Here is a 22,240-nt window from a genome sequence, read left to right on the forward strand (position 1 = left end):
ATCCGCTTTTTAATCGTTTTTTACCTCCGATTCCGATTTTTAATCTTTACTGCATGCTACATTTTTTGATCCGTTTTTCTGTTGAATGTATTCAGGGAAAACCGGAATTGAAAATCGGAATCGGAAACGGAATCGGAATCTGAAAACGGATTTGCAGTGTGCAGGGAGCCTTATAACATAATATATTTATTTATTTATTATTAATATTTTATTATAATATTAATATAATATTATTAATATATAACATTTTTATATACAGACGATCTTAACAACAGCAGGTATTGTAAGACTAATACCTGCTGATAAAGGACTTTATAATTCTTCCACTACTCGCATACTCAGGGAATATCGAGATGCTTTGTTCTGCTTTAAACATTCTTCATGTTTGTCTTTTATAAACATGTCTTTTTTCTTTAAAAAAAGAAGCAGACCCTTCATAAGATCCGCCTTGCAGTCTTCTTTTCTTCAATGCCAGATGAATGCTGTATGCACTTTCCTCTATAAACTCATCCACCTGGCATGTGGAAAGCGCATGGCGAAATGCATTCTTCATGGTGACCAATAGATCATGATTTTGAAGTCTTGGAATCTCCCTCCTGGGCAAAGCTGCTCTGCCAGATTAAACCTTCCTATGAACCAATGCTCTGAGCACGTTTCTGTATTTTCTCCCACAGAGAATAATGTTTACAGAAATCTGCATGAAATTGCCAAGAAAAACTTATTAGAGCTGCATGAAATGTATCAGTTTTATGGCTTGGGCAGCAAACATGCCAGCAAATGTGAAATAAAAAAGATCCAGAGGAGGCTGTCCCAAGTCATGCCATTCTGGCTTAAACCTTGACATGAGCTGGAAATGTTTTAGCAACTGTTCCACAACAGGACTTCTGCTATTGCAGCAGTGTGTGACTGAAGGTGGGTTCCAGAGGTGCCACCAGAATTCACTGGACCTCTGTTACCTGCTGTTGCTGCTGCTGTGTGAGTCCTTTGCTGCCAGACATTTCTGTAGAGGCCGCATGTGCCATAGAATGAGGAAGTGCTGCACATGGAAGAGAGAAGGCTGCTGGACATAATGGGCCATATGCAATTAACTTTTTCTCCTGAGTTTTCTCCTAGGTGATATTTTTAAACTTCTCAATAAAATGCCTTTAAGCCAGCAGCAAGCAAGAAAATACTCAAAATAATTTTCATAGTACTTTTTCACCTACTTTTTGGTACTTTTACGATTACAAAATGTGAAAATCTATTTTAAAAACACGTTGAAAAAGAGTAGATTGCAAGTGGAATTGGAGAGGCTGCTAAATTTCAGGGCTATGTATGTTAAATGGGAGCTGCTGCACATGGAAGAGGGCTGTGCTCTACAGAAAAGGGTAACTGCAAGGAGAGCTGCTGTACATGGAAGAGACGGGCTGCTGTACATGGGAGAGGAGCTGTTGTACATGGAAGAGATGGGCTGCTGTACATGGGAGAGGAGCTGCTGTACATGTAAGAGATGGGCTGCTGTACATGGGAGAGGAGCTGCTGTACATGTAAGAGATGGGCTGCTGTACATGGGAGAGGAGCTGCTGTACATGGAAGAGATGGGCTGCTGTACATGGGAGAGGAGCTGTTGTACATGGAAGAGATGGGCTGCTGTACATGGGAGAGGAGCTGTTGTACATGGGAGAGATGGGCTGCTGTACATGGGAGAGGAGATGTTGTACATGGAAGAGATGGGCTGCTGTACATGGGAGAGGAGCTGCTGTACATGTAAGAGATGGGCTGCTGTACATGGGAGAGGAGCTGCTGTACATGGGAGAGGAGCTACTGTACATGGAAGAGACGGGCTGCTGTACATGGGAGAGGAGCTGCTGTACATTGAAGAGATGGGCTGCTGTACATGGGAGAGGAGCTGCTGTACATGGGAGAGGAGCTGTTGTACATGGAAGAAATGGGCTGCTGTACATGGGAGAGGAGCTGTTGTACATGGGAGAGATGGGCTGCTGTACATGGGAGAGGAGCTGTTGTACATGGAAGAGATAGGCTGCTGTACATGGGAGAGGAGCTGCTGTACATGTAAGAGATGGGCTGCTGTACATGGGAGAGGAGCTGCTGTACATGGGAGAGGAGCTGCTGTACATGGAAGAGACGGGCTGCTGTACATGGGAGAGGAGCTGCTGTACATGGAAGAGATGGGCTGCTGTACATGGGAGAGGAGCTGCTGTACATGGAAGAGATGGGCTGCTGTACATGGGAGAGGAGCTGCTGTATATGGAAGACATGGGCTACTGTACATGGGAGAGGAGCTGCTGTGCATGGAAGAGATGGGCTGCTGTACATGGAAGAGGAGCTGCTGTGCATGGAAGAGATGGGCTGCTGTACATGGGAGTGGAGCTGCTGTACATGGGAGAGGAGCTGCTGTACATGGAAGAGATGGGCTGCTGTACATGGGAGAGATGGGCTGCTATACATGGGAGAGGAGCTGCTGTACATGGAAGAGATGGGCTGCTGTACATGGAAGAGGAGCTGCTGTGCATGGAAGAGATGGGCTGCTGTACATGGAAGAGGAGCTGCTGTGCATGGAAGAGATGGGCTGCTGTGCATGGGAGAGGAGCTGCTGTACATGGGAGAGGAGCTGCTGTACATGGGAGAGGAGCTGCTGTACATGGAAGAGATGGGCTGCTGTACATGGAGGAGCTGCTGTGCATGGAAGAGATGGGCTGCTGTACATGGAAGAGGAGCTGCTGTGCATGGAAGAGATGGGCTGCTGTACATGGGAGAGGAGCTGCTGTACATGGGAGAGGAGCTGTTGTACATGGGAGAGGAGCTGCTGTACATGGGAGGGATGGTACATGGAAGAGATGGGCTGCTGTACATGGGAGAGGAGCTGCTGTACATGGGAGAAATGGGCTGCTGTACATGGGAGAGGAGCTGTTGTACATGGAAGAGATGGGCTGCTGTACATGGGAGAGGAGCTGCTGTACATGGGAGAGGAGCTGCTGTACATGTAAGAGATGGGCTGCTGTACATGGGAGAGGAGCTGCTGTACATGGAAGAGACGGGCTGTTGTACATGGGAGAGGAGCTGTTGTACATGGAAGAGATGGGCTGCTGTACATGGGAGAGGAGCTGCTGTACATGGGAGAGGAGCTGCTGTACATGTAAGAGATGGGCTGCTGTACATGGGAGAGGAGCTGCTGTACATGGAAGAGACGGGCTGCTGTACATGGGAGAGGAGCTGCTGTGCATGGAAGAAATGGGCTGCTGTACATGGAAGAGGAGCTGCTGTGCATGGAAGAGATGGGCTGCTGTACATGGGAGAGGAGCTGCTGTGCATGGAAGAGATGGGCTGCTGTACATGGGAGAGGAGCTGCTGTACATGGAAGAGATGGGCTGCTGTACATGGGAGAGGAGCTGCTGTGCATGGAAGAGATGGGCTGCTGTACATGGAAGAGGAGCTGCTGTGCATGGAAGAGATGGGCTGCTGTACATGGGAGAGGAGCTGCTGTACATGGGAGAGGAGCTGCTGTGCATGGGAGAGATGGGCTGCTGTACATGGGAGAGGAGCTGCTGTACATGGGAGAGGAGCTGCTGTATATGGAAGAGATGGGCTGCTGTACATGGAAGAGGAGCTGCTGTGCATGGAAGAGATGGGCTGCTGTACATGGAAGAGGAGCTACTGTGCATGGAAGAGATGGGCTGCTGTACATGGGAGAGGAGCTGCTGTACATGGGAGAGGAGCTGCTGTGCATGGAAGAGATGGGCTGCTATACATGGGAGAAGAGCTGCTGTACATGGGAGAGGAGCTGCTGTACATGGAAGAGATGGGCTGCTGTACATGGAAGAGGAGCTGCTGTGCATGGAAGAGATGGGCTGCTGTACATGGAAGAGGAGCTGCTGTGCATGGAAGAGATGGGCTGCTGTACATGGGAGAGGAGCTGCTGTACATGGAAGAGGAGCTGTTGTACATGGGAGAGGAGCTGCTGTATATGGGAGGGATGGTACATGGAAGAGATGGGCTGCTGTACATGGGAGAGGAGCTGCTGTACATGGAAGAGATGGGCTGCTGTACATGGGAGAGGAGCTGCTGTACATGGGAGAAAAGGACTGCTGTACATGGGAGAGGAGCTGCTGTAAATGGGAGGGATGGTACATGGAAGAGATGGGCTGCTGTACATGGGAGTGGAGCTGCTGTACATGGGAGAGATGGGCTGCTGTACATGGAAGAGATGGGCTGCTGTACATGGGAGAGGAGCTGCTGTACATGGAAGAGATGGGCTGCTGTACATGGGAGAGGAGCTGCTGTACATGGAAGAGATGGGCTGCTGTACATGGAAGAGGAGCTGCTGTACACGGAAGAGATGGGCTGCTGTACATGGGAGAGGAGCTGCTGTACATGGAAGAGATGGGCTGCTGTACATGGGAGAGGAGCTGCTGTACATGGGAGGGATTGTACATGGAAGAGATGGGCTGCTGTACATGGAAGAGGAGCTGCTGTGCATGGATGAGATGGGCTGCTGTACATGGGAGAGGAGCTGATGTGCATGGAAGAGATGGGCTGCTGTACATGGGAGAGGAGCTGCTGTACATGGGAGAGGAGCTGCTGTACATGGGAGAAATGGACTGCTGTACATGGGAGAGGAGCTGCTGTAAATGGGAGGGATGGTACATGGAAGAGATGGGCTGCTGTACATGGGAGTGGAGCTGCTGTACATGGGAGAGGAGCTGATGTGCATGGAAGAGATGGGCTGCTGTACATGGGAGAGGAGCTGCTGTACATGGAAGAGATGGGCTGCTGTACATGGGAGAGGAGCTGCTGTACATGGAAGAGATGGGCTGCTGTACATGGAAGAGGAGCTGCTGTGCATGGAAGAGATGGGCTGCTGTACATGGAAGAGGAGCTGCTGTACATGGGAGAGGAGCTGCTGTACATGGGAGAGATGGGCTGCTGTACATGGGAGAGGAGCTGCTGTACATGGGAGAGATGCCCCCCCCCCCTCCTCCAGTTTAGACAGACTTATAACCTCCCACTTCCTTCCAGTGTAGGTATCCTGATGAACCCCCCCTCCTTCTAGTATAAGAAGCCAGATGACCCTCCCCCTTCCGTATAGATAGCCAGGTGGCCCTTTCCTTCCCCCTAGTATAGCTTGCTGCCCACCCACCCTTGATCCTGTGGTGCCCTAGGCCATGGCCTAGGTGGCCTTAGATTAAATCCGGCCCTGACTGTAGGAAGTGAAGGGCAGCCCCAGGGAAAATCTGCTGTTGTTGTGAATGTCCTGCATGGATGCTTATACTTAGGTTAGGCTATTGTGATCATTTTAGGTATTATGATGTGTGTTGTCTGTACTAGTATTTACCATCCTCTACAGGCAATGTTTCAAGGGCAAAGGGCATTGAATCAAGTTTACATTTTTTTTTTCAGCCAAATGCTAATTAATCCCCCTCCAGAAAGATGTACTTTTTTGTTGTGTTTAGTGAACAAAATTGCATAGAGTAAGCCAGTTACCACTAGAGCAATAGACAACTTGGCAGCATTTTCATAAAATATAAAAACAATCCTTAACCTCCCTGGTGGTCTATTAAAAACCGCCAGGGGGCAGCGTAGCGTTTTTTTTTTTTTTTCTGTTTTTTTTTTTTTTAATCATGTAGTGAGCCTAGGGCTCGCTACATGATAGCCACTGTGCAGCGGCATCCCCCTACCCTTTTTGATCGTCAGCGATCGGCGATCAGGAAATCCCCGTCAAAAGAACGGGATTTCCTGGAGGGCTTCCCCTGTCGCCATGGCGATGGGGCGGGATGACGTCACCGACGTCATGGACGTCGTGACATCTAAGGGAGTCCCGATCCAACCCTCAGCACTGCCTGGTGCTGATAGGCCAGGCAGCGCACGGGGTCTAGGGGGGGGGCTCTGCGGCGCGGCGGATAGCGGCGAATCAGCGCGGGGCGGTGGCCATCGGTGTGCTCACGCAGCTAGCAAAGTGCAGCAAAAAAAAATTTGCGCAAATCGGCCCAGCAGGGCCTGAGAAAACCTCCTGCGCGGCTTAGTGCGCATCATTCGGATGTGAAAAGCATTAGTTACCTTTGGGGGGCTGCTCCTTGTAATCTCCAGGCATGAATTGAGGTGGAACGTGCGACACTGCTGCGGGCACTTCTACCTTCAGCACCTACAGGTCTGGCTGGAGGAGATGGCAAAACGCAAACAGAGGAGGGGCTATGGAGCAGAACCCTGAACAGGGCCGGTTCTCTCATGAAGCAAGGTGAAATATTTTCATCAGGCGCAGAGATTACAGGGACAGCATGTTTGTACTGTCTTTACACTAACAGCATGCAGTCAGAGTAGGAAGAGAAGCGAGAGGAGAGCGAGGTGAAGAGGTTATCATTGGCGAAAAGCAGCTTGTTGTGCTGTGTGAGGAGTCTGACAGTGAGTGAGGAGGAGGAGAGCAGCAGCGTCTCATTTGACTTGCCCAGCACAGCTTGCACAGCAGAAAGGAGGTAACACTTCTGTACTGACTAAGGAGGAATGGAGGACAGCTGAGGGTGAGCAGTTTGTCTGTCACAGACTCACAACCAGCCGGTGTGCTATTGTTTTAAGCTGCAGCATGTCATGTGGGAACATTAAATGTAGCAGAGTAAATTGTTGGGTGCGGTGCGATCATTCCAAAATGGGGGGGGGGGTGTATATCCTCACAAGTTTGCATCAGGCAGCAGGAAGTCTAGAACCGGACCTGCCCCTGAAGGTAAGTAATACTTCTCACCCCACCCCCAATGACCCGGTCCATTTTTTTATATATTTTGTTAAACCAGTGCTGAGATCCCTTTAAAGGACCACTATCACAAACATTGTAAAATGTAAAATACATGTGTACACGTACACATAAGAAGTACATTTCTTTCAGAATTAAATAAGCCATAAATTACTTTTCTCCTATGTTGCTGTCACTTACAGTAGGTAGTAGAAATATGACATTACTGACAGGTTTTGGACTAGCCCATCTCTTCATAGGGGATTCTTAGCATGGCCTTTATTCTTTATTAAGACACTACCTGAAAAGGATCCATGCAAAGATTCTGGCCAGCCTCCCTGCTCGGACAGCGCAACTGCTATTCATAAAATGCTTTTCAAATTAAAGGAAACCCTGAGAATCCCCCATGAGGGGGACATTTCTACTGCTTACTGTAAGTGACAGCAACATAGGAGAAAAGTAATTTATGGCTCATTTTACTCTGGAAGAAGTGTACTTCTTATTTGTATGTGTACATATGTATTTTAAATTTTACAATTTTCACGAAAGTGGTCCTTTAAAGAGGAACTTTAGCGAAAAGGGAAAAAATAAATAAATACATTGCAAAGTGAGAAGTTAAAGAGAATCTACACTCTAAAATTTTTACAGCAAAAAGCATACCATTCTATTCCTTATGTTCTCCTGGGCCCCTCTGTGCTGTTTCTGCCACTCTCTGCTGCAATCCTGGCTTGTAATTGCCAGTTTTAGGCAGTGTTTACAAACAAACTAACCAGCTTGTGATAGGCTCACATAAGCAGAGTGTGTGAGTCATACAGAGCCTGCAGGGGGCCTGGAGGGGGTGTGTATAGCTTCTGCCAATGACAAGCAGTGCAGCACATTCCACACATTTCAGCCTCTGCCCACAGAGCCCACAGAAGAGAGAAGATTAGATCATATAACAGAGATAACACAGCCACTGTGCAATTAGGAAAGGCTGCAGCAAGCCAGAGCACATTAGAACAGGCAAAGGAACTTATAGGATAGAAGAAGGCTGAACATTTTGTTACAGAGTCTCTTTAAAAGATGAAGAGAAATCAAGAAATTATTGATATTCTCCATGCAATTTGTTCATATAGTTTAATCCACAATCAGCCTGCATGTCATCATCTTTACTACTGGCAGACATGAAAAAAACAGACAACATCAACTGCTATCATCTGTAACCACACCCCTAACAATGTGAGAGGCGAAAAGGTTTGTTTTTTTCATAGATATACATATGCAAAGAGGGAGATACTGGTTACTTGGCAGATAGAAACAGACATTATTTCGCACAATGCAACAAGGCTCACAGACGCGTCCTGACACCACACTGTGGGAGGGGTTTCACCACAATATCAGCCAACCCCCCCCCCCTTCCCCCTCCCTTTCTATTTGAGTAAAGGGGTATCAGCTGTTGATTGGGATGAATTTTAATCCTTGGTTATAGTTCCTCTCGAGGGCCCTTTTCCACTGCATGCAATCCGCTTCAAAAAGCAGGTCGAAGCTGTTTTGCCAATCGCTAGAGCACTGCAATTTACAAGTAAATCGCGGTGCTCATTTTCCACTAGTGGGATTCGTTTTTCTTCCACTTACAATCGCCGCCCGGCTGATTCTCGCCCTTGCAGCCGTGCTTGCTAGTGGGAAATGGCCCTCAAGGAATCATTTATTTTCATGTGACATGCATTGTCTGTTACCTACATTGCAGTGTAAATGCTTTCTTTTTACATTATAATTGCTCCACAGTACACCTAAATCCTTACATAAATATAACATCTAACCTAATTGTGCTATAAAGTTTTGACAATTGTTATCTTTTGTCTCAATCACAAGTAAGATCAGATAAAGTACGCATTTATAACTGCCTTGGGAAAGCTGTGTCTAATCCTATTAAACGGGTAATTTACTGGAAGAGGTGGTGAAAGTGATACACATAAATGTGTATTATTATTTTTATTGTTATTATTTGTTAAATGCCAGCAGATTATGCAGCACTGTTCATACACTAACAGATGTTTCATAATTCTGGCAAGGAACCTCGTTGTCTTTCTTTTCAGACAGTAGGGTTGATTCACAAAGCGACGCAGTTTTGTAACACACAGATGTACACATTAGTTTATATTAGTAAAAGTTTAGGGGGTTTATTCACATAACAGCGGTAATATTACCATGTGCACACATTACAAGTTAGACTTGCAGTACTTGAGTAGCATGACTGTTGCTACAGTAAGGCCCGGTTCACATTAGCGGTCGCCGTCCGGAATCGCCGTGCCGGAGCCGGACCGCATGCAGAACGGACGGAACGGACGCACGGCATAGCAATGAAAGCCTATGCGTCCGTTCACATGCGTCCGTTTCGTCCGGACCAGATCCGGACCGGATCCGGACTCAGGCATAAGACCCAACATGCGCTATTTTTTGGTCCGGCTCCTCCGGCAGCCGTATCCGGAGCGGAGCTGGACTGCACCATCCGGCCAATACAAACCAATGAGAACCGGAGAGCGCACAACACACTGGCTAAAAATCCGGATGTTCTACCCCACTTCCTATGCGTATTGTAGCGGCGATTTTGGATGGGGACACATGGGCAAGCATTTTGGAGTGGAGCAGCAGTGACTTTAAACGTGCTGGAGATGTTGGCAGTATGTCGGAGGTGGAGGTGAGTGCTAAACAGCGGAGGGCCTGATTCCACAGGTCCACCTTCTGCTGACCTCCCAGACCCCACCATTTTTATTGTATTTCTACAATCTTTTGCCAAACGGATCCGGATCGCATCCTGATGAACACCTGATGCAACCTGACCGGATCCGGATCGGATCCGGATCAGAACCGTACGGTTCCGATCCAGATCCGGTCCGGATCCGGTCAGGTCATCCGGTCCGTTTGGCAGAGAACCGCAAGTGTGAACCAGCCCTAACGCGTAACTAATGATAACACTCTTTAGTTATGTGTATTACCATAGCAACGATCGCGCCACTCAAGTATAGCGAGTCACGCTGATAGCGTAAGGCCTGGTTCACATTAGCGTTTTGTTAAAGATTGGAACCGGAACGTATACTGTACAAACGGAACGGATGTGAAAGGATCCAATGTTAACTTATTGATCCATTCACATGCATCCATTGGTACAGATACGTTCTGTACGTTCCGTTCCCCAGACCTAAAAATTCCTGCAGGCCCTAATTTTCCAGACCATTCTGCCCAGCAGAACAGACCCGGACAAAAAATGCTGCAGCATTTGGGCAATGGAAAATGTAACGTTTCTTAACACTAGTGAAGAAACGGACCATTCCACGAGGTATGGGAGCATGGGCCGACGCGAACCTGAGCGACCGGAGGGTGAGGGAGGGTGCAGTAGCCGGGCGGGTGGGTGAAGGAGGGTTTATACATACCTAATCTTCTGTAGAAGCCGGCAGTAGCGGCTTCCGTTTTCTTCCGCGTCATGTGACTACATGATGCATCATGTGACTAGTCACAGGACGCGCTGTGTAGTCACAGTGGAAGAAGAGGAAGCCTCTACCGCCGGCTGCTACAGAAGATTAGGCATGTATTTGCTGAGTGAAAACGGATCCGTTCAATCATTGATCATCAGATCCATTTTCACTATGTGAACCGGGCCGCGGACAGTGCCATTCGGATCCTGTGAAGCAGAGACCAGATCCACTCACCGGATCCTTTTGGCTCGAAACGCCAATGAGAACCTGGCCTAACTCGCGGTACTTACTGGCGTTAGTAAAGATAATAAGGTAATATTGCTGTGTGCTGTGTGTAAACGGTAACATTACCGCTGTTATGTGTGTCAGCCCCTATAAGCACTCAAAACGTAAGATCCCTTATTAACCAAATTATAACGAATGAAGGAACGGGCAAGCAAGCAGATGACAGGTGCCATGTGTGCCTTTTCTGGCATAATCTGTTTTTTTTTTTTGGGTTATATAGTTAACAGGTGTTAAGGCCCCGTTTACATGTAATCACTTAGTACACATTTTTTCCCTTCTCCATAGCAGTGCATTGTGAAAAAGATTTCAGTTAAAATGCATTAAAGAGAACCTGTACTGAGTAAAATTATTTAAAATAAACACATGAGGTAACTTCAAATGAACATTACATAGTTACCTTGCTATTAGTTCCTCTCAGAAGCGCACCATTTTCTTCTGTCAGTGATAGTGTCGAGTTCTGACAACATTTTGTCAGAATTGAAATATATCAGTTGCTGTCAGTTATTTATCAGTTGCTGTCAGTTATAGCTGAGAGGACAACTGATGTACCAGGTAATGTCTATGTTTCCCTATGGCTCAAGTGGGCGATATGACAGTTTAACAGTGTGCTGACCAGAAAGCTGTTATGGGGTAATGACCATTTTCAAAATGGAGGACAGAGAATTCCCTTGATCCCAGTGGACAAACAGGACGTGAGAAAGGAGAAAGAGATTGAGGAGTAGACTACACGGGAGGTAAGTATGACTTGTGTGTGTTTATTTCACTTTTAATTTTCAGTACAGGTTTTCTTTAAGTGTGAACTGTGCCATAGGAAAACATGGGCATTATTTTGAAAATCAGTTGTCCTTTCAGTTATAACTGAGAGCAACTGATTAGGTGTAAACGAGGCATAATACACACATCTAACATGCACACAACCACATGACCAACATAACAAATCACACAACCTGACAAACCACGTGACTCGTGCATACACACGCCTAGACGGCTAAACAACCAACTCCCGCAAGAGGACTGACAGACTTCACATTCAAAACAGGTACATGTCTCACAAACAACTTGTACACACGCACCAACTGCATGATATCAGACCAACATAGATCCAACAGTTGGATTGATCAAACCACCTGTTATCAGTTGCTCATCAAGTTGTTTGCACGCCTACACATGCCTGATTATCATCCAACAGACTAAGGTCAGATGATAATCAGGCTGCAGGTTGGTCCGTGTGTACTAAGCTTTATGTTTGGAGCATTACGGCAGTCATACACTAGTAGATGGCTAACCAACTTGACCAAAAGATAAATCCCTCTCTGACTGAATTCTGATCAGAGAAGGATCTATTCAGGCCTGGATTTATATCACAGGAGCCTATAGGCACAGATTTCCTGGCACCTTACACTTCGCCTTCCACAAACCCACAAACCCCCCCCCACTGAACCGTAACACAAGTGTGCTGGCTGGCCCAGCTGTCACTTCTCCCTTACTTCTATTTCCCCTCAAAGCTGCAGGTGTCACTTAGCATTAGGTAGCCAGAGGTACCTTCAGTATTAAGTAGCTAGTGGTGCCCCCAACTGAGGGGTGATCTCTCAGTGGAAACCTGAGGGCTGGGTGAATAACCTCTCATTTACGCTCCTCTTGGGTCTCTGCATAGGGAAGGATTGAGGCACTAGGGGAGGGGACTGAGCCACCTTCCCATCATCAGGCGCCTGTAGGCACGTGCCTACAGTGTCTTATGGTAAATCCGGCCCTGGATCTACTACTGACACACAATGCAAATAGATTTTTTAATAGATTTCACGTTGAAATGTATTAAAAATCTGTGGAACTGCTGCTGCAGTGCAGGGCTGACCTGCAGGCAGTGGCGTAAATACAGTTCATGGGGCCCCCCAGAGAAATGTTGATGGGCCCTCACACCCCGTCCCTTGCCTCCCCCTGATGTCTTGGTGCCCATCTCGCAAGGGTTATAAAACAAGTGTGGCCATCATGATCTTCACACCCACAACAAGTGTAGCCACAAAAACATCTGATCTGAAGTCTCCTGTATGGGAGGCAGGGAAGATTAGTAGTTGGGGGCCCCACAGCTCTGGGTCCTCCTGCGATTGCCAGTTCTGCTCCACTCCAGTTACGCCCCTGCCTGCAGGCCCCTAAGGTCTCCCCCACCTAGTACTTTACCCAGGTCCCCCTGCAGAGTGTTGACAGCGGGACACATTCACCTGTCCATTGACGCATTCCCTCCTGTGTACTGTATCCATACCCACTGGCCGCCTGTTTCCCATGACCTGGCGGCATGCATGTAGTCACATAACATAAATGTTGTCTGCTCAGTGGGGAACAGACGGCCAGTAGGGATGGAGACAGGACACCGTGGGGCCTGTCCTGGCAGACTGGTGAGTGGGCTCCACTGCCACCATTCTGCAAATGCCCTGGGGTGCACTATTTTAGATGGGAAGAGACCTTGTGGGGCTCATTGGACAGCTGTCAATCTACCACCCCTTTCCATCCATCCGAAATTAATCAAAATTATCAATCCCTCTGGATGGAGAGATCTCACTCAAAAGGGGGCGGATTGGATGTGTCATGTTGGGGCATTGATCTTAATACGGTAAATAGATACATGTATGGGCACCTCAAGATTTTACAATTGTATAAATCCATAATTTCCAGCATCGTGCTGCTTTTTTAATCAAGTCCAATCTTTCATTCTGTTGTTGTGACGGATTGCGGAGAAACCGCCGCGCGTTCTGGCAGTGAGGCGGTGGAATCCGCGCACAGAGAGGCGGTTTTCCCGCAGCAACATGCTTCTGGTTTGTCTGGACCTAGTAGTGCACACAGATGGAGAGCTACGCGCGCGCGCCGCAAGACAGGATCTTTATGCCAATAGGAGAAGGGTCAGCTGATCGAGGCGGTCAGCTGATCCCAGCTCAGCAGGTGATTGGTTGATGGGAGCTGGGCGGCGCTGCGGAGCGCTTTACTATATATATCTCTTGCTGTTCAGTTGCTGGTTCTCTGGCGTTGCGAATACCTATGTGTTAGCACTCAGACCTTAGTCAGATCCTTCAGTGTGGTGGAACCAGGAGGACCTGGGAATCCACACTTAGCCAGTTCACTGTATTATTATCTGTGTTATTCTCTAGCATAGTTCCAGGGTGTAGAGACCACGGACCTCACACCCCAGACTAGGAATATTGTATCTCATCTGTGTTATTCCTTAGACCAGTTCCAGGGTGTAGAGACCACGGACCTCACACCCCAGACTAGGAATATTGTATATCATCTGTGTTATTCTTTAGACCAGTTCCAGGGTGTAGAGACCACGGACCTCACACCCCAGACTAGGAATATTGTATATCATCTGTGTTATTCCTTAGACCAGTTCCAGGGTGTAGAGACCACGGACCTCACACCCCAGACTAGGAATACTGTATATCATCTGTGTTATTCCTTAGACCAGCCCCTGGGTGTGAGACCACGGACCTCACACTCAAGACTAGGCATTATTGGATATCTGTTTATGAATTGTATCTCTCATAACTTCTCTTCTGTTTTCTGATTCGGTACCTTCGCACATCTGATCTACTGTTGCCGACCCTGCCTGTCCCTGGTTACCGAATCTGTCTCCTTTCTCTGTACTTTATCTGACTGTGTGTTGCCGACCCAGCCTGCCCGACCCTTCTGGCTGTCAGTCAACCTTTGGGTGCTCAGTCCTCCTGCAGGGGGGCCCTGCTGCAAAACCAGTCGGGGACTCTTCCTCCTGGAGCCCTTGACTGCAGTAGAGTCTTTCTCTACTAATTGGACCACCTGCTACCCCGGTGGTTCAATTCCTACTGTTACACCAAACACTTACACGCTTTAGGTGTCTAGAGGTTAGTACTATATCTGTATTATTGGTGATTCTGCAGATCATCCATAATCATGTATAGATCTGTATTCTTGGTGATACTGCAGATCACCAATAATCAGATTCTCTCTGGTTGCTGACACCTATCGTTACAGTTGTACTCTGTTGTTCACGGGTTGTTTGTGATCCGAAACTTGCCTGCCCACTCTAATTTTCAGTGCAGCTCCCTCTTGTACTCCATCTCACTCCCCTTTCCATAGAGCAGAACAGAGTGCTTGAGTGAAAGCTGAAAAGCGCTTGTATCGGATCTGTCACTTAAAACAATCATGTATGATTGTTATGACCCACCAAGATTTAAGGTCTGTATTTTGCCTGGCACCACTTTGCATCTGTTCAAAATTCAACAACTACCAAAAATGTAGCTATGAAGTATACACTGTAGAGATTGTCTGATTGTAAAATTATTTTTATTATATTCCCTTATTCCTGGATTTGCTTCAGGGTCATTTTATGTGTAAATAATGGAGCGCAGGGGACCATGGTAATAATACATTCAATATTTTAGATATCTCGTTTACCTATACATTTACATTTGTGTTTTCATCACAGACGTATGTGAATTAGTGGATGTTTATATTTAGTCTCCAGATTGTGACCCCTGCAGCAGGCCAGCATCAGGTGAGTATGTCCCTTTGTGATTGCTCCCTGATAGATTCTTTGTTAATTTAACTGGGAGCTGGGATGGTGGATATTGAAAGATTAACAGACTGATGAGGGAGCTGCCTTCAGTTTGGTCTTTAAATGGTAGGCAGTGATGAAGAACACATGTGCTATGAAATCTCCAGCAAAACCTACTGTTTACCAAGATCTATAGATGTCAGTGTCTTTCAGCAAGTGGCTGAGGCCAAAAGGGCAGGAGAAGTGGACTAGGCCTAGGTGAAGCCTCGCCTCTGATGTAATGTTTCCTGCAAAGTGTCTGTCACTGACAGAAATAATTCAATTTCAGTAACATGGCCTGTGTCTGAGGACGGCTGATGCTCCTACTAAATACTGTATGTTGTGTATAGTAGGTCCATTTGTTATTTATTAAAGCAGTGTTAAATGTATTGATTGTGTACCTGTAGGATTGCCGTTCTGGATACCATACCTACAGCCTTAAAGGATATATCTGGCAAACTAAAAAAAATCATTGAGGATCGTTCGTTTTCCAACTACTGCGGTCTAACATGAGTACGAAGCTTTCAAGTGTACCAGAGACGAAGGGGCATGAAAAATGTATACATACCTGGGGCTTCCTCCAGCCACCTCCATGCAGATCGTTCCCTCGCCGTGGTCTAAAGCTTTCTCGATCTCCTGGTATCAGTCCCGTTCTCCCCGATTAGATCTTTACGGGAAGTGTGAGAACGAGGATCTGAAAGTGAGTATTTTGAATGAATCGATCGTTTGTCATCGTTCAGTACAAACGACTGACACCAATTATCACCCGAACCAATCTGCCAGGACTGATTGGTCTACATGAATGATAGTGGCTCTCTTTTACTGTCTTTTGAACATAAAACTATACTTGGTCAACCGAGGTGCCGTGTCTGCTAAGAGCTCCATATTAGTTACTCCTGTTCACTGCCTGAAGAAGAAGCAGGTTAAACACCTGCAAAATTCTTCTTATGATTAATTATTATACAATACAGTTTTTTGCCTGATACAGACACTTTGAGTCTTCAGTGAGGAGGTAAGTCTACCTCTCATTTTAAACCAAAACAGGTCGTTTCGGGGCTCAGTGCCGAAGCTAGGCACCGGTATAGCACTAATGCTTTAGTGCGTGGGGTGCATACCCATTTGGGGTTCCGGCAATTGCCGGACCGTTAATTACTTCTCCCTCTGAGTTGCTACAACTCGGAGGGGGAATAGTATTTAACTCCGCTGGAAATTTGAGCGGCAGCAGGGTAAACGTCACTCGGCTCACCCTACACCTAGCTTACCAGCGGCGCCATAAAACGCACGCTTTTAAACAGTTTTTAGTGTATTTTATCCTGCCTGGTGCCTCTCTTTGGGTTTACTATTTTGCAAGTTTTTCCACCCTTGTTGGAGGGGTGTTACTCCATATCTTCCTGTCTACAGAGAGTGACATCTTAACCCGAGTGGGGTCGGGTCTAATCTCTCCATTTTCCTTTACAGTGGTTGCTGTAGTGGTAACTTATCTTTGTCAGTATTAGTTCACTACTATATTTTACCTAATCCAGTCTTAATATATTGTGGGCTATTGTGGGCTCTCAATGGTCTCTTTGTTAATGATATAATTATTGCTGACACCTTACCCTAACTTTACCCCATAATGAAATGGTCCTGATGACTAACTTTTCTACTTATTGAAATTCTCCTTCTGGAAGCTTAAAGTGGATGTGTAAAAAAAAAAAATTCCCCTATGGGGTACTTACCTCAAGTGGGGGAAGCCTCAGGATTCTAATGAGGCTTCCCCTGTCCTCTTGAGCCTCAAGGATCCCCAGAATATCCCCCAACTAGCAGCAGCATGCAGCTATATTTACAATCTGCACTCCTAGGCAAGCGCAGTGTCAGCTTCCTAATCGGGTCATGCAGAAATAGCTGAGCCTGATCGGGTTTCTCTCTACTGTGCAGGCGCGAGGATCCCGGAGGGTGAAGAGGACAGGGGAAGCCTCATTAGGATCCAGAGGCTTCCCCCCCTCGAAGTAAGTATCCCCCAGGGGCAGTTTTTTTTTATTACAGATGTCCTTTAACCCAAACCTTCCTCCATAATGAAATCATCTTTCCTGACGCCTAACCTCTCCACTTAGTTAATATAGCTGCCTGATACATAAACCAAAGCAAACCTGTGCCTGTTGCTAAAAAAAAAAAAAAAAAAGTTTAACTTACCTGGGGATTTTTCCGGCTCCCTACAGACATCCTGTGCCTGCGCCGAGACAAACTGATCCTCCAGTCTCCTGCAGCGAGCCAGTTTTGCTTCCAGTGGATGCCCATTTGACGGACCACTGCGCCCGCGCGGCCGTTGCCATCCTGTGCATGTGCAGTACAAAATTTCTTATACAGTGCATGGGCAGGACCGCAACGGGAGCGTGATCAAGGATGCGCGTGGCCAAGGCCCGTGCAGGCACAGTGGCCCGCTGACGGAACCAAAACTGGCTGGCTGTGGTGGACCAGAAGATCTGTTTGCCCAGACGTAGGCACAGGACATCTGCAGGGGGCTGGTAGAAGCCCCAGTTAAGTTAAGCTCTTTTTTTTAGCAGCAGTTAAGATTCCTTTTAAAGAGAACCCGAGGTGTGTTTAAAGAATGTTATCTGCATACAGAGGCTGGATCTGCCTATACAGCCCAGCCTCTGTTGCTATCCCAAACCCCACTAAGGTCCCCCTGCACTCTGCAATCCCTCATAAATCACAGCCATGCTGTGAGGCTGTGTTTACATCTGTAGTGTAAGTCTCAGCTGCTCCCCCCGCCTCCTGCATAGCTCTGGTCCCTGCCCCCGTCCCTTCCCTCCAATCAGCAGGGAGGGAAGGGATGCAGGCGGGAACTGGAGTTCTGCAGGAGGCGGGGAGAGCAGCAGACTGACACTATAGAGATAAACACAGCCAGCTCTGACAAGCTGTTTGTCAGCAGCGTGGCTGTGATTTATGAGGGATTGCAGAGTGCAGGGGGACCTTAGGGGGGTTTGGGATAGCAACAGAGGCTGGGCTGTATAGGCAGATCCAGCCTCTGTATGCAGATAATATTCTTCAAACCCACCTCGGGTTCTCTTTAAAGCGGTATCGTCGCCATAAAAATCAAATTTCAACAGCAACTGGTATGAGTGTATTAAGTGATAAAGATGCTAATCCTGCATTCAAAACTTTCAAAACTTTTTCTGCTGTTATGATTTGGAGTTATCACATACTTAAGGAACACTGGCCCTTTAGTAGTCGTGCCAAAGAATTGCATGCTGGGGGTTCTTTTTATCTATAATGTATTCCTCCTCTTCCCTTTATTTCCCTGCCAGCTTCTTATCTGAAACCTGATCCCCTACTCACTTGTGTTTACAAGCAAGGCTGAGGCGACTCAGCGATTGGAGGAGACATGAAAAAAAGTAAAGGGCAGAAATGACATCACGAGTTAGCCTTAACTGTGGGCAAAAGACATGGCCCCCACCAGGAGCAGAATTCTTGTAATTAACTATATAACATTCACTGCAATCAAAACGTGGACAGTATAATACATGTGTTATGTAAGTAGATCAAGTGTTTATCTACTTATATATGTGTTTTTTTTTACCTGGCATAGTATGGCTGATCCTACTGCTTTAACAAAGAACTCATGTCCCAAAGTCAATTGACTCATGTCCTTCAAGAGGTGATGAGGGTGATACTGTATCTGCTGCATACTCTTAGTGAAGGCAACCCGTCATCCACTTCCTTCCAAAAGAGTAAAGGGTTTTTGTTTTGTTTTTTGTTTGTTATTCACTTCAAATTCAGCTTTGGAGGATATGACGCAACACCATGACAGGCTTTATCAGGGGTCTCAAACTCGCGGCCCGCGGGCCATTTGCGGCCCTCGATACAATATTTTGTGGCCCTCGCTGGCAAAAGCTTCCTTAAAGTTCGCTTCAGTGCTCCCAAGTAATCCGCCGCATCCCCGCCGCTAAACGAGGGCTGCAGAGCCCCGAAATCACCCGGGGAGGCAATCCGCCGGCATTTCCTGGAAGGGGCAGAGCTTTCAGCTTCAGCTCTGCCCCTTCTGACGTCAATCGCCACACGGATCACCGCCTCTCCCCGCCCCTCTCTGTGAAGGAAGAGTAAGAGGGGCGGGCAGAGGCGGCGATGCACCGCGATTGTGAAATTCCTTATGCGGCCCAGCCTCATCCTGACTTTGCCTCCTGCGGCCCCCAGGTAAATTGAGTTTGAGACCCCTGGGCTTTATTGTCACACTCTTAGTTGGGTCCTTGTTTGCATCATATATGTGTTGCCCCCCCACCATACCCGTGTGAAGTGTTGAAGGCTCACCCGTCACCTGCTGGCAAGAATCCTAGCCTCCTCCAGTGTTCGGCATCACATCGGGTGCCCATACCACGTGACAATGTTGCATGTAGTGACTTCGCGACATATGCCAGTGTGATATGGTACAGGTGCTCACGGGGACACCAGACCGCCGCGGAGGCCAGGATTCATACCAGCAAGTGACTGGTGAGGTGAGCCTTCAACACTACATACGGGCATGGGGTGACACATATACACTTGGAGGGACACTGGCCAGGGGTCCTCTATGCCCATTCACACTGCATGTTTGATTAAAGATACAGGGGGAGAAGGACTTTGCTGTTTTTTATCAAGAATTTTGCATTGTGTTAGCTCAGCCTTGGGTACCAGATGCCCTTGCCCAGCCCCTGTAGTAAGCTATATTTCCCATTATGTGCGATAATGCAATGTATTATTGTAAACAACTGGATAGGATACACGTTTAAAAAAAATCTATAAATGGGGATTTTTTTCCATGGCAGTTCCAGTAGGAACCAGTTGACTGTCACATCAATACAATACAATAACATTTGTAAAGCGCTTTTCCCCCATAGGACTCAAAGCACATCAACAGAGTCACATATAGAACTGTATGTGAGAGAGAGATCTGTAATAACCACACATTCAGCAATACACACTTTTTAGCATTATGGAGAAGTGTGTGACTGACATCTGAGTTTTCTATCTCCCATCCTGTCCAGAGAACTGGGGTTACTGAGCACTGGAAGTGAAGGTTATTCTTCCAAATAGAAAGTATTGACACCAATAAGAAACATAGGGATGTTCTAACCCTTCCCCACTCTATATCTTAAGTGTTAGGTCAATTAAAGGAGGAAAAAGTATACTTTTTTATATTATTTTATTATTTATTATTTCGCTCTTTTTTTATTTAGAAAAACGGGAATAAAAAAAACGTAGCAAGAAAGAAAGAAAAAAAAGAAAACTGTAGAAAAAAAATACATTGTTCCCCTTTTTTACATTTTTAAGTTACATTTTGCTTATTTCTCGATCACTTGGTCCTTTCAATTGAAAGTCAATTTTACTTTAATCAATTAAATCAATTAACATTTTGCTTTATTTGACATCTCTAAAAGTCTCTGACAAAAAAAAAATGTTCTGTTCATCCGAGTTTTAGATATTATTTATTAGGAGAGAGCTCCTAATAGGGCTGCTACAAATTTCATTTGAGCCTCTTTAATACAGCAAGATTAAATAAAAAAGGACCGTTTGCTTTTCTGACTAATGTGTGTCTCTCTGGAATGTGTTTGTTATGTACTGTATGTGTGATTTGTGTTTATTTGCCTAGGTTGTCTCAGGACCAGCTCAGTGAACTTTTTTAGCGATGTAATAAAATCCACAGGTGCAGTAGGTGCGCAGGTACAAGTTATCTTATGTCAAATCGAGTAGAACGCCAATAGAGATTGATACAAACAGGTTAGACACAGGTCATTAGACCGAGCGCATCATTGTTACTTTACATTAGCCAACGTAGCAGTGAGTCCTGTCATGTAAGCAGACCCTGTGGCTCTGCAACCTCACCCCACAATCACTGATCACTCAGTCCCTTCTGCTGAGCAGCCAGTGATTCTCATGTGCAGATTGCCATGGTACAGTATTCTGTACAGTACAATCAAGCCATATTTTACACAGGCGTTGTAATGAGGACTCGGGAGGAGCACTGTGTGTAATTGCAGGCTGTGGATGATCAGGCAGATAAACCATTAGAACTCACACTAATGTGACCTGTTCCTCCTGAATTCATCTCTGCCTGAACTCTGCGTGAACCTGAGATTAAACAGGGGTGGGCAGCTAAACATTTTGTTGTTAGATTCCTTTTCAGCAGGCCTTTTAAAGTAAATATTGATCAGTTCCAATCTGAACACCCTGGAGGGAGACCTCGAAGTATCTGCATTGCTTCAAAAGTAAACTTTCAGGAGGGAAATAGCTGTTTCTTGTATTGTATGTAATATTCCAGGCGGTGAGAAACGTTCTGTTACGTGCAAGCCATGACTAATTAGTTATTTATACACCGAGTTGAAGATCGTGTTTTTTTATTTACCCTACTTTTTATTATTATTTTAATTTTTTAATAACGTTTCTTTGCTTTTAGAAAGTCATCAGAAGTTTACAAATGTTGAATTCGTTTTAGAATGAATGTATCAGATTGCACGTTTTAAACCTGTAAATTAACTTTTGTCTTTTTCCTTCTCTGTGATTCCAACAGTATTTTAGGTAGATTATTTTCCGTTAATGCGTTATTTGTTAGTACACGGTTATTGATCTTATAACTGCAATAATGTAAACAAAAATTAAATGCTGATATTACTTGTTCCCAGTCATTAAAGATCGTTTACATTTCATAAAATAACACCGAGAAACGAATAAATGATAAATCGATGTATTTCATTACTCGTAGACTAACATAGCGCACTAATAAATGCGGTATTTTATTTTTGCTAGGCATTTGTAGATTTCTATGCTTTCCCTGATTTCCTGACTGATGATGTGTGCACGGCTATGACATTTGTCTATTTCCTTGCTATCCGATTTTGTAACGTGGATCACCATTATCTGTCTAGGAAATCCGTTATGTAATACAATGTATGTCCTTTTTGTGACCTCTTGCTTTTTTTTAATCGCATGTTCGTTTTCAGGGCTTACAAGCTAACCTATGCCATAATTAACATGAGCTGAATAGCTACTTAGATGTTTAATGAGCCCTTTACACTTTGAAGTTGTCCAAGAAGCCTCCACTGTAACTTGTTCCCTGAGATGTGACTTGAGATAGAGGAACCAGTTTCTTGTTGTGCTAATAGAATTTAACACATTAAAGTACAGTAGAGAGAAGGGACACATCTGGTTTACCTTGCTCGCCACCTCCAGAAACAAAAGGCACATTGTAGAAGTGAGAGAGAGTGATAGTAGGCT

This window comes from Hyperolius riggenbachi, chromosome 5, assembly GCF_040937935.1.
Source record: "Hyperolius riggenbachi isolate aHypRig1 chromosome 5, aHypRig1.pri, whole genome shotgun sequence".
Classification (NCBI taxonomy): domain Eukaryota; kingdom Metazoa; phylum Chordata; class Amphibia; order Anura; family Hyperoliidae; genus Hyperolius; species Hyperolius riggenbachi.